The 13,012-nt window shown below is 43.2% G+C and overlaps 1 protein-coding gene across 1 annotated transcript in view; it reads left to right on the top strand.

The window, feature by feature from the left end:
* Window positions 1–157: 157 nt before the first annotated feature.
* Window positions 158–13,012, top strand: part of DYNLL1 (dynein light chain LC8-type 1) — a 31,779-nt gene continuing 18,924 nt past the window's right edge. The window contains exon 1 of the mRNA XM_079151471.1: window positions 158–314. The gene's annotated coding sequence lies outside the window, so the exon portion shown is untranslated. The remainder of the gene's footprint in view (window positions 315–13,012) is intronic.

Genomic DNA, 13,012 nt, shown 5'->3' with positions numbered 1-13,012 from the left:
TGCAGGCGGGTTCCCGGGACGCCAAAGGTAGAGCAGTTAAGGGTTCAGTCCTCAATTGCAGTTTGCTCACCGCCTGCTTGGATTGAGCGAGCGACTCCGGCTCCTAGAGCTTGGGTTTCTCCCCCTGTAGCGCCGCCTACCTCACAGGCCTTTGTGAGCACTCACTGAGGTGACGCGGGCACGCTCGGGATCGGGGCGCGGCTGTCACTCTGCGTGCAGGGCGCCGGAGGGAAGGATCCAGGTCCGGTCGCAGGCCGACCCGCAGCGAGCCGAACGAGTCCCCAGCGGTGGGCTGTCGCGGCCCTCAGCCTCAGGTCAGTAGCCCTCTGGCCCACCCTGTCCTCATAATTGCTTAGACTGATGGTGTAAACCTGAAGTGGTCGTCAGATCTTGGATTTGTGGTGACGTGGGTGTAAAAGATTACATAATATCCATCACAGCCATCATTTTTAGAATGTTATCTGGTGATCTGGGCTTTTATTCCTTACCCAGGAAGGAGAGACGCCTGAGTTACAGGGGAGAAAACTGAAGTCTCAGAATGGAGTCAGAATTAGAACCTAGAGCCATGCCCCCACCGTCCTGAGTGCGAAGTACAGAACCCAGCTAGATTCCCACCTTGCACTTTCCCACATTCAAACCCTTTAGAGCATTGTAACCCGGGAGATTACAATTGAGGATTTGTGCCGGACGTGGTGGCGCATGCCTGTAATCCCAGCAAGTGAGGAGGCTTGGGCAGGAGGATCTCAAATCGGAAGCCAACCTCAGCAATTTAGCAAGTCCCTAAGCAATTTAGGGAGACCCTGTCTCAAAAAATAAAAAGGACTGGGGGTGTGACCCCAGTACCAAACAAAAAAAACAAAAACAAAACTCAACTGGGGCCGTTCAATTGGTAAAGCATGCACAAAGCCCTGAGTTTGATCACCAAAGAAAAAAGAAACTTCCATGGCTTGATGGATGGACAAAATAGTAGAATGTTAACTGTAGACTCTAGCTAGTGAGTATGTGGGTGTTCACTGTATCCTTCTCTCAACCTTTCTTTAAAAATTTTCATAATAAAATGTTAAAGGAAATGTGAAATTTTTTCTTCCTCTCTCCTTCTTTCTCTCTCTGTATCTGTGGTACTGGGGTTGAACTCAGGGATGCTCTACCACTGAACTACACCCTCGGCCCTACTTTGTTTTATTTATTTATTTTTTTTTTTGAGACACGGTTTTGCTAAATTGCCCAGGCTGTTCTTGAACTTGTGATCCTTCTGCCTCAGCCTTCCAGGTAGCTGGGATTACAGGATTACAGGTGTGGGTCACTTTCCCTGGTTGGGGAATGAAATTTCTTAAAAACAAACTCCATTAACGCTACAGTAGCAAGGGAATAAAACCAAACATTTAGTAGAAGGCAGTTGGTTTCTGGTTATGCCACTGAGCCTCTTTAAAAAAGCTGAGCACTGTGGCACACGCCTGTAATCCCAGAAACTCAGAGGTATGAGGTGGGAGAATCACAAATTCAATTCTCAGCCATTTAGGAGACCTGTCTGGAAATAAAAAACAGAATGGGCTGAGGGTGTAACTCAGTGGTACAGTGCCTCTGGGTTCAGTCTCTGTTACCATAAAAACAAAACAAACAACTAAAATAAGTCACCCACAAAATAACTACTGAATGATGTATAGTTTTTTTTGTTTTTTTTTTCATGAGAGCAAATATGTTTTTCTTTTTAACCTCATTTTATTTATTATGTGGTGCTGAGAATCAAACCCAGTGCCTCACCTGTGCCAGGCAAGCTCTTGACTGAGCCAAGACCAAGACCTAGTTTTTTTTTTTTTTTTTTTTGGTGGTGCTGAGGATCGAACCCAGGGCTTTAGGCTTGCAAGGCAAGCACTCTACCGACTGAGCTATCTCCGGAGCCCACGACTTGGTATTTTTGCAAGACAAGTTAATAGTGTACATCAGGCCCTGGTAATATACATATACCTTTATTTATTTAATTTATTTTTTAAAAAAATTTTTGGGGGGTACAAGAGATTGAACCTAGGAGTGATTAACCACTGAGTGATTAACCCCTTTTTATTTTTTATTTTGAGACACAGTCTTGCTAAGTTGCTAAAGCTGGCTTTGAACTTGGGATCCTCCTGCTTCAACCTTCTAAACCACTAGAATTACAGGTGTGCACCACCACACCCGGCTTATATATGCCTTTTGATCTTTCTATTCTGCTGGGAGGATTTTATCATAAAAATAATTCACACAATAAATTATGTATGTTTATTATTGTATTTTGTGCAATTAAAAAAATTAAACTCCTGATAATAAGGGAGTGGTTCAACACAATAACATCAAATGTTGTGCAGTTATTAAGCCATATTTTTTGCTTTTTGTTTTTGGTACCAGGGATTGAACCCAGGGGTACTTAACTACTGAGCCACATCCCCAACCTTTTTTTTTTTTAATTTGGAGACAAGTTCTCACCAAGTTGCTTAGGGCCTCACTAAGCTTCTGAGGCTGTCTTTGAACTTGCAGTCCTCCTGCCTTGGTCTCCCCAGCCGCTGGGATTGTAGGCATGCACTACCACACCTGGCTCAACCATGTGTTAACATATTAGTGTCACACTAATTTTAGTTACAATTAAAATGAATTAAAAATTGTATTTAAGCTGGCAATGGTGACGCACGCCTGTAATCCCAGCAATTTGGGAGACTGAGGGGGGAGAATTGCAAATTCACAGCCAGTTTCTGCAACTTAACAAGGCCCTAAGCAAATTGGTGAGACCCTGTCTTAAAAAATAAAAAGGGCTGGGAATGTGAATCAGTGGTTAAGTGCCCCTGGGTTCAATCCCCAGTAGCCCCCCCCCCCCAAAAAAAAGGTATTGAATATGTATACTTGTAAGTATACATTCTGAAGGGATCTTGTACTGGTTGACACCAGTTGTCTATAAAAAAAAAATCCAACAGTGGAGGGCTAAGCATGTAGCTTAGTGGTAAAGATTTGCCCAGCGTGTATAAGGCCATGGGTTCAGTTCCCACAACAAACAAGAAAACCAAAAAGCATGCCACTGTGGAAACTTTTCACTTTATTTTGTATGTGTAGTATCAGAGATTAAACCAGAGGTCCTCTATCTCTGAACCACACCCTACCTTTTTTTTTTTTTTTTTTTTTTTTTTTTTTCAATGCTAGGGATTGAACCCAGGGTCTTGTGCTTGACAGCCCCAATCCTACCCTACCCTACCCTTTCTACTTGATTTTTTTTTTTTTTGGGGGGGGGGGGCTGAGGATTGAACCCAGGGCCTTGTGCTTACAAGGCAAGCACTTTACCGACTGAGCTATCTCCCTAGCCCCTCTACCTGATTTTTACACAAGGTCTTGCTAAGTTTCCCAGGCTGGTTTAGAACTTGCAATCCTCCTGAGTTGCTGGGATGACAAGCAATGTGCCACCACTACTGGTTGAAACTTTTCACCTTAGATGACATACATTTCTGTAGCCTTTTTTTTTTTTTTTTTTTTTTTTTTTTTTTGAGCAGTGCTGGGAATCGAACCCAGGGCCTTGTACTTGACAAGCAAGCACTCTACCAGCTGAGCTATCTCCCCAGGCCCCCATTTCTGTAGCTTTTAAGATGACTGCAACTATATAGAAGAAAATAACCTTCCAAATATGTGTGGACATGTCTTTCTTTTTCTTTTCCTTTTTTTTTTTAATTTGTGGAGAAGTCAGGCACAGTGGCACCACCTGTAATCTCAGAAACTTGGGAGGCTAAGGCAGAAGGATCACAAGTTTGAAGCCAGCTGCAGCAACTTAAGGAGACTGTCTCAAAACATAAAAAGACCTGGGGATGTAGCACAGTGATAAAGCACCCCTAGGTTCAATCTCTAGTACCAAAAATAAATTAGTAAATTTGTGGAGCTAACTCTTGATGGCATTGATTTCTCTTAATTTTATACTGTTGTGTATCAAATTTTATCTAACATGTACTACCTTTAAATTTGAAATAAAAATAAATGATTTCTAAAATAAAACATCAGACTGTGTGTTGTATCGTGGATTATGTAATGCCTCTAGCTGCTCTCTACTGGGCTTCAGAAGGCAAGCAGGAAAGATCCCTAGCCAAATATGACTATGTATGTGTGTGTGTGTGTGTGTGTGTGTGTGTGTGCATGCACACGTGTATGCCTGCATGCATGTGCTACTGGATATTGAACTCAGGGCCTCACACATGCTGGGCAAGTGCTCTACCACTGAACACTACCCCCAGCCCATTTTTTAATTTTATTTTTGAGACGGATTCTCACCAAGTTGCCCAGCCTAACCTAACCTAACCTGCTCAGTTTCCTGAGTAGCTGGGATTACAGATGTGCATCACCATGCCCACCCCAAATATCATCCTAAATCTAAGTATGCAATCTTATAGGAACTTACATATCCTAAAGGCATCCCAAAGTCCATATGCCTCCTCATTTTTAGGGGTGTGCATAGGTGTGTTAATACCATTCTCAGGCTTACCACTCCTTTTTTGTTGCTGGTAAAGATTTTTTTTTTTTTTTAAAGTGCTGTTGGAGACAACTGGGCAGTTCCCTAGGGGGAGAGGGAGCCAACTAAATGACCTCCTAGGTCTCGAGGTGGAAAACGGACTACTGAGTACACTGTATTGTGCAAAATCTTCCAAAGGGGTTTGATTACCTAGTATAGCAGATGCAGGATTTCTTGGATTAGAAAGAGAACAGCCAAATTTGTTAAGAGGCATTTATGGTCACTCATGAAACTCCAGAGGTGAATTTTGTTCTTCTGAATCCAGATACTGACTTTCAGGTTAGAACACAATTGAGTATAAAATTATGACTTCATGCACAAAGGGTTCAGGGCTCTGTTCTTTGCTAAAACCACAGAGCATCATCTGTGCATCTAGTTATTCAATATCTTTGAATACCAACTATTATTAGTTCCTGTTTGAGATCCAGGACATGCAGTAATTAAACTCTGTTCTCAAGTTCTGTATATAATGTACTATTCAAAGTCATGTAGAATACAGTTGTGATAAGGGTAAACTGCTTGAGACCACATTAGAAGGCCATCTGGCACTGTCTTAGAGATCCTAAGGAAAAATCCCAGGAGAAAATGTGTAGGCTGAGTCTTTTTTTTTTTTTTTTTTTTTTTTTGTACTAAACATTGAACCCAGGGCTGGGGTTGTGGCTCAGTTGTAGAGTGCTTGCCTGGCACGCTTGAGCCACTGAGTTCTATCCCCAGCACCACTTAAAAAATAAATAAATAAATAAATAAACAAATAAAGGTATTGTGTCTATCTACAACTAAAATAAATAAATAAAAATAATTGAACCCAGAGGTGCTTTACCATTGAACCACATCCTCAGCTCTTTTTTATTTTGAGACAGGATCTCACTAAGTTGCTTAGGGTCTTGGAAATTGCTGAGGCTGGTCTCGGCCTCATGATCCTCCTGCTTCAGCCTCCCAAATTGCTCGAATTACAGGTGTGTGCCACCACCACCAGCTTAGACTGAGTCCTAAAGGACTAGTAGGGGTTAACCAGAGGGAAAAGGGAAGGGCATTTCAGACAAAAGGATAGCATGAGTGATCACCCAGATAGAAGAATATATGGCAGGCCAGGTAAAATCCCTACCACCCTATACTGTGGCTAACTCCAGGAGGTCAAGCAAGGAAGTGAGGAAAGGAGCAGAGGCTGAGGCTTACAAGGTCTAGTGGATTGTATGGAATTTGGAGGCTGGGAATATAGCTCAGTGGTCAAGTGCCTGCCTTGCATTCATAAGGCCCTGGGTTCAAGCACCAGTCCAAAAAAAGAATTTGGAAGAGATTCTCAATGAGGAGTGGCAGCTAAGAGGGTTGGAGAAGTAGAGTAGCTGAGGAGACTGGGAGCTAACTTGACTGGAGGGCAGCTACAGGATAGCAGAGGAAGGGAATGGAGTGAGGGGAGATGTGGCTGCAGCTGGCATTATGGGGGAATGGTTTAGGGGACAGCATAGGAAGTACACTGTGTATTAATAGTGTGAATTTCCCTCCTGTGACTTCAGAGATACTTTTGTTTATAATTCTCTACATTCTCTATGAATGATTTTAGATTTGGATTCTTAGTGCTCTCAGGGATACTCCAGTGTGCTCGGGTTAACCAAAAGGTGAATATAGGGTAAGTCAGGGAGAGCCCCAGATGGCCCACTGACTAGCAGGTTACTCAGGAAAGTACCAGGGTGGAGTGAAAGACACGGGAGTGGTTACAGGGAGACCGTGGCTGACTTCCAGGCATGCCCATGGCCTGATGTCAGATGATGACAGATGATGACACAGGCGCCATGGCCTACACCTGTTGTCCCTGCCACTTGGGAGACTGACGCAGGAGGATCATAAGTTTGAGGACAGGCTGGGAAACTTAGTGACACCCTGTCTCAAAATAAAAAGAATAAAAAGGGGCTGGGGATGTAGTTTAGGAATAGAGTGTCCCTGGTGGGTTCCATCCCCAGTACATGCCCCCTAAAAAAAAGTGATGGAGGTAAAGAGATACTACGGAGATTAGAGATCTCAGACGAAATCCCAGGACTTGGAGATGAATTGGACATGGGGACTGAGAACGGAAGAAAAGTCTAAGTTGATTCTCAGGCTCCTGGCTTGACGAACTGGTTGGGCAATGGTAACATTCTAAGGTGGAGAATAAAGTAGAGGAATTGATCTGCAATGGGGGAATTGATCTGCGGGGGGGAAGCGATCGGCAACGGGGGAGCTGATCTGCAGGGATGGATAATGATGAGTTCAGATGCATGTGGCGAACATAAGGAATGACGGGAGGTTCAGTGCTGAACCCAACTACTATGTATAACCATAAACTTCTAATAAATAAAAAAAAAGAAAACATAAGTTCAGATATAAAACCTAATGATGGTGCCAGGCATATCTTGATATAGGGAAAAGCCTTCACTTAAAATGCATGGAAGTTTAATAAATATTCATCATTCCTATTAAGATAATAGGAAAGGTACCCATGGGCTTGTTCTCAGATTGAACCCTGGCCTACTGTTAAGAGTCAGTAACAGGCAGGGGTTGTGGCTCAGGGGTTAAGCACTTGTCAGCATGTTTGAGGCACTGGGTTCCATCCTCAGCACCACATAAAAATAAATAAATAAAATCAAGGTACCGTGTCCATCTACTACTATAAAAAATATTTAAAAAAAAACACTCGGGAGACTGAGGAAGGATGATCTCAAGTCAGCCTCAAGTCAGTAACTTAGTAAGGACCTAGGCAAGTTAATGAGACCCCGTTTCAAAATAAAAAGTAAAAGGACTGGGGATGTAGCTCAGTGGTAAAATGCCCCTGGGTTCAATCCCCAGCACTAAAACAAACAGAGTCAATAATTGCTGGAGTAATAACACACACCTGTAAGCCTAGCGACTGGAGAGGCTGAGGCAGGAGGATAAGTTTTAGGCCAGCCTCAGAAACTTAGTAAGACCCTAAGCAATTTAGAGAGACCCTGTCTTAAAATTAAAAATTAAAAAACAAAACAAAACAAAACAACAACAAAAAAAACACAAATGGTTAAGGATTTAGTTCAGTGGTAAAGGGCCCCAGCAGTCAATCCCTAGTACCCACCCTCTACTCCCCACCAAAAAAAAAAAAAAAGACACTTTCCAGAGCCAATCATTTACTGTCTACCAGAGAGTAGGGCAGTGCCCATTTAAAAACAAAAACAAAAAATAATTTACTCCTGGGTTAAAACATCTTTCAAACCGGCCCATCTGGTTTTCTCTCTTTCCTTGTGACATCAGTCTCCTCTGGCAACCCAGCAAAATGTGTCCTTCTGTGCTAGGCTCAGTGATGAGCTTCTTCCAGATCTTGGCCCTTGGCAACAGTAGGCAGAAGGGGAAGTGATAAGGAGTATAGACCATCATTGAGAAAATGAGTCATCTCAGAGAAACTGGTCCAGGCTGGCAGGGAAAGCAGTGGACCAGGTCACTGTGGAATGTGTTCCTGATCACAGCAGCCTGGGAGCTTGTTCTCTGTCATGTGCCACTATATTTGTGAGATGGGCTAAAATAAAACATTTCTGGGCCAGGCATGGTGGTGCCCGCCCATGATCTCAGCAGCTTGAGAAGCTGAGGCAGGAGGAAGCCAGCCTCAGCCAAAGTAAGGTGCTAAGCGACTCAGTAAGACCCTTTCTTTAAATAAAATACAAAATAGGACTGGGGAGGTGGCTCAGTGGTTGAGTGCTCCCAAGTTCAATCCCCGGTACTCAAAAAAAGGCAGGGGCTGGGGATGTGACTTTGTGGGTGAGCGCCCCTCGGTCCAACCCCTGATAACAAAAAAAAAAAAAAAAAAAAAAAAATCTGGGCTGAGGGTGTGGCTCAGTCATAGAGTGCTTGCCTGTGTGTGTGTGTCTGTGTGTGTGTGTGTATGTGTGTGTGAAGCCCTCAATTTAATCCCCAGTATTGCAAAAGAAGATAATGATAAATAAAATATTTCTGGAGAGCTACATAATAAGTGAGCTATTCAGGGGAAGAAAGGAAGAAGCAGAATTGGAGAGTTGGTGAGTTTGGAATGGGGGAGCAGAGAGCTCTAGGGAAGCATGTGCCAGGCGTGGGAGGATGAGGAGACAGAGATGGGAAAGATGATTCAAGAAGATTTGCAATGTGCTGTGAAAATGATTCTCCTTTGGTGGTTTCTTAAGAGACTGCAGAAAATCTTCAACATTGTTTTCCAATTATTTTTAGATAATGAAGGAAATGATTTTCCTTTGAATGTGGCCAAACAGGTGGGAAGACAAGGGCCTGGTTTTGTATGAGGTTATTTAAAGCAGTGAGCATACTGAATTTGTAGCAGCTTGGTTGCTTTATTTTTGCAAACTTGTTATATTCTGAGATGTTTTCAACTAGCTTTTTATCCCCCTTCTTTTTCCTCCCTTTATTTATTTATATATGTATTTATTTTCAAACAAGTTTTTATATCTGGGCTTCTTTTCCTTGGGAACATGAGTTTCAAAGATCAGTGACCCACTATCTCCCTGCTCTCCTGACCTCTACCCCCTTTACTCCTGACCCTGCAAAATTATAGAAGTTATATGGAAAATAATGTACTGGAACAGGAAAGTCTTTTCATTCTGGGGAGAATATCCATGCAGGCTGGCCAGTAGAACCCTCTGAAATGTTCTGAGTTTTCCATGGTAACCATTATAGCCTTTAGGCACTTAAAATGTGGCTACTGCAAATCAGGCATGGTGGTGCACACCTGTAATCCCAGCTACTGGGGGGCTGAGGCAGGAGGATCACAGATTCATGTCCAGTCTCAGCAACTTAGTGAGACCCTCAACTACTTAACAAGACACTGTCTCAAAATAAAAAATAAAGAGGACTGGGGATGTAGCTCGGTGGTAAAGCACCTGGGTTCAATCCCCAGTACCCAAATAAAACAAACAAAAGTGGCTACTACAACCAAAAAACTTAATTTTAAAATTATATTTAATTGTACTTACTTAATTTGAATTTAATAGCTAAATTAATGGTCTAGTGACTACCATTAGGACAATATAGGAGCTCATTCTCAACTGTGTGTGTGTGTGTGTGTGTGTGTGTGTGTGTGTGTGTGTGTGTGTACACGTGCACAGGCACTGGAGATTGAACCCAGGGCCTTACGCCTGCTAAGCACACACTCTACCACTTGAACTTACCTGGAATTCATTATCAAAAGTCTATAAACTATACAACCACCACCCTTAAGAAAAGGCCAAGAGGCCAAGAATTACTAGGAGCAACTACTGTACTGGCAGGAATTTGAGACAGGAATTTGGGGATAAAAGAGAAAAGAAAAGAAAAGATATACTGAGTTCCAAAGAATACAAACAGGAACCATTGCTATGCAGGAAGCACCCATGAACCATTGAAATGCAGAAAGTGCCCATGAACAGTTGAAACTCTTGAGTGACCCAAGCCATGCCCTTGGACTTTGACCTTGACCTGAAAAAAAGAAAAGAAACAGCAATGTGCAAATGCAAGGAAAACTGGCCTGACATTGTGTGACTCTGCCCTGACCCCACTTCAAGTCCAGTCCCTAGCAATTGTCCCTCTATAAATTTTAACACCCCACAACTACTACAGTTTGCTGTCTCTCCCTCTGGAGATGGCCAGCCTTCTCCCCTGAATAGGTAACTACTTTCCTATGCCTGTTTATACTTTGGACTGGCATGTGCCTCAACTCTTTTCAGTTATACAGGCTGGTCCTGCACTCTTTTGTGGGGGTACTGGGAATTTAACCCAGGGGTGCTTAACCATTGTTAACCACTGATCCATATCCCCAGCCCTATTTATTTTTTATTTTGAGATAGGTTCTTACAGAGTTGCTTAGTGCCTCCCTAAATTGCTGAGGCTGGCCTTGAATTTGCAATCCCCCTGCCTCACCCTATTTGGCAGCTGGGATTATAGGCCTATGCCATTGCCCCCAGCCCGGCCCCTCTTTGGAGATATCTCTTCTCCCCTGGCAATAGTAAGTGCTTAATAGCCTGGAGCAGTGGTACCCTCCTTGTAATTCCAGCGGCTCAGGAGGCTGAGGCAGTAGGATCCTAAGTTCAAAGCCAACCTCAGCAAGCAAGGCCCTAAGCAACTTGGTGAGCCCCTATCTCTAAGTCAAATATGAAAGAAGGTTGGAGATGTGACTCAGTGGTAGAAGTGTCCCTGGGGTCTATCCCTGGTAGCAAAAATAAATAAATGAAGTAAATTTTAAAAATTAGGTACTTATTAAACACTTGTTGATTTTATTAAGTAGTACATAAAGAAGTTACTTTAGTTCCAGAAAGAGGGAGCTGAAGTACAAAATGGAAAATGGGTTCCTCACATTCACTGACTTTCACTTTTTTCTTTTCAAATGTTATTTTCTAAGCCCCATATTCCTCGCCCTCAACCCAAAACTTTTCCCTACATGTACTCCATTCTATTCCATAACTTGGAGACTTAACCATGTGACACAGCAAACCAGAAACACAAGCAAAAGCTAGAAGGGGTGCAAAAAGATAAACAGCAATGCTAAACTTTTTTTCCTGGCACTGGGGATTAAACCCAGGACCTCATACGCTAAGCAAATGCTCTACCACAAAGATAAATCCTCAACCCTTTATAAAATTTTATTTTGACGCAGGGTCTCACCAAGTTGCCCAGCTGACTTCAAACTTGTGATCCTCTTGCCTCAGCCTCAGGAGTAGCTGGGATTTACAGGTGTGCACCACAGCACCTGGCTAAGACCGTTTCTTGATGCAGCATTTATTTAATAAAATCCTAATTTTTTTGGACCCAAATCAATTTCCTACTAAGTAGATTTTTAATGAACTGTATCAATATAATTTGGTAATGGCAACTCTAAGTCAAACATATTCTTTAAATGTAAAAAACAAATGTGAACTCTCTGGAGGTTTTGTTTTGCTTTGTTATTTTTGGTTCTGGGGATTGAACCCAGGGGTGCTCTATCACTGAGCTACACCGCCCACCCCCACCACCCCCCAAAAAAAAAAAAAAAAAAAGAAAGAGAGAGAGAGGAAAAGAACAAACTGAGAGGCCACCTCCCACCCCACAGGGCTCGCACTTGCAGGATGACTGAATTTTCTGCATGTCTAGCTGAGGCTGGCTCTCCCCACCTGGTCCTGAACAAGGACAAGGCTTCTGTGACTGTCCCAGTGACAAATATTCCCTGGAGCTAGGCAGCTGGGGACCAGTTTACTTTGTTGTTCTGATCATCTTTTAGCTGCCAGTTTATCTTGCTGAGGCACACTCCTTGAAAACGGCGGCAGGAGACCACGATATGCTTTGACCCCAACTCCAAGAGTTCAAAGTCATGAATATGGTATCCAGGACCTTGGCAGCTTCCTCACTCTGCCTGGTTCTGTAGTGGATGCTGAGTGCTGACTCAGCGACAGTGACTAAGACCCAAAGAGCCCTCGCTCCATTCACAGACAACTAAAAGGACAATTATAACAAAGTGAGATAGGTGCTGTGAGAAATATAGAGTAAGACAGACATGGTGGTGCACACCTGTAATTCCAGCAACTCAGGAGGCTGAGGCAGGAGGATCACAAGTTCAAGACCAGCCTCAGCAACTAAAGGAGGTCCTAAGCAACTTGGCAAGGCTCTGTCTCAAATAAAAAATAAAAAGGGAGCCGGGTGCTGTGGCGCACACCTTTAATCCCAGCAGTTTGGGAGGCTGAGGCAGGAGGATTGTGAGTTCAAAGCCAGCCAACAGTTTAGCAAGGCCCTGAGCAACTCAGTGAGACCCTGTCTCCAGATAAAATACAAAAAAGGGCTGGGAATGTGACTCAGTGATTAAGTGCCTCTAGATTCACTCTCCAGTACTCCCCCCAAAATTAATTAAATAAAAATAAAAAAGGCTGGGGGTGTGGCTCAGCGATTAAGCACCCTTGGGTTCAATTCCCTGGTACCAAAAAGAAATTTTAAAGACATTAAAAAAAAAAAAAAAAAAAAGGACTGGGGATGTGGCTCAGTGGTTAAGCATTCCTGGCTTCAATTCCCTGTACCAAAGAGTGGCAGGGAGGGAGAGAGGGAGGGAGGGAGGGAGGGAAGAAGGAAGGAAGGAAGGAGGGGAGGGAGGGAGGGAGGGAGAAATAAATTCAGGGATTGTTTCTCGGAGGGCATAGCTTCTAACCTGAGACCTGAAGAGAGAAGAGAAACATTCCAGAAAGACAGAAAAGCATGTGGAAAGAAAGCTGGGAGGACAGAAGAGAGCTTGGTGCTTTGAGGAAGCTAAATAGTTCTGCACCATCAGGCCATGGGGTGGGGGTAGGAAGTTCTTTTTTACTCTAGAGCCACAGTGACTTATGGTGAGAATACCCTAATGTAAATTAGACCCCGGCTAGGTTAGATTATAAGTATTTTGGCTGCTCAATAGAAATCAGTGTGAGTTGCCTCTACCATACAAATGTTTAGTGTGTATCTCTGAATATGATGATTATAAATGGGACTTGATACTCAGTCTGGGGGTGGAAGATACCTTAGAGGAGTATGGTCTCAGTCTTCAAA

This window comes from Sciurus vulgaris (assembly GCF_902686455.1).
Source record: "Sciurus vulgaris genome assembly, chromosome: 8".
Lineage (NCBI taxonomy): Eukaryota > Metazoa > Chordata > Mammalia > Rodentia > Sciuridae > Sciurus > Sciurus vulgaris.
This window is presented reverse-complemented; position numbering and strand designations above follow the sequence as displayed.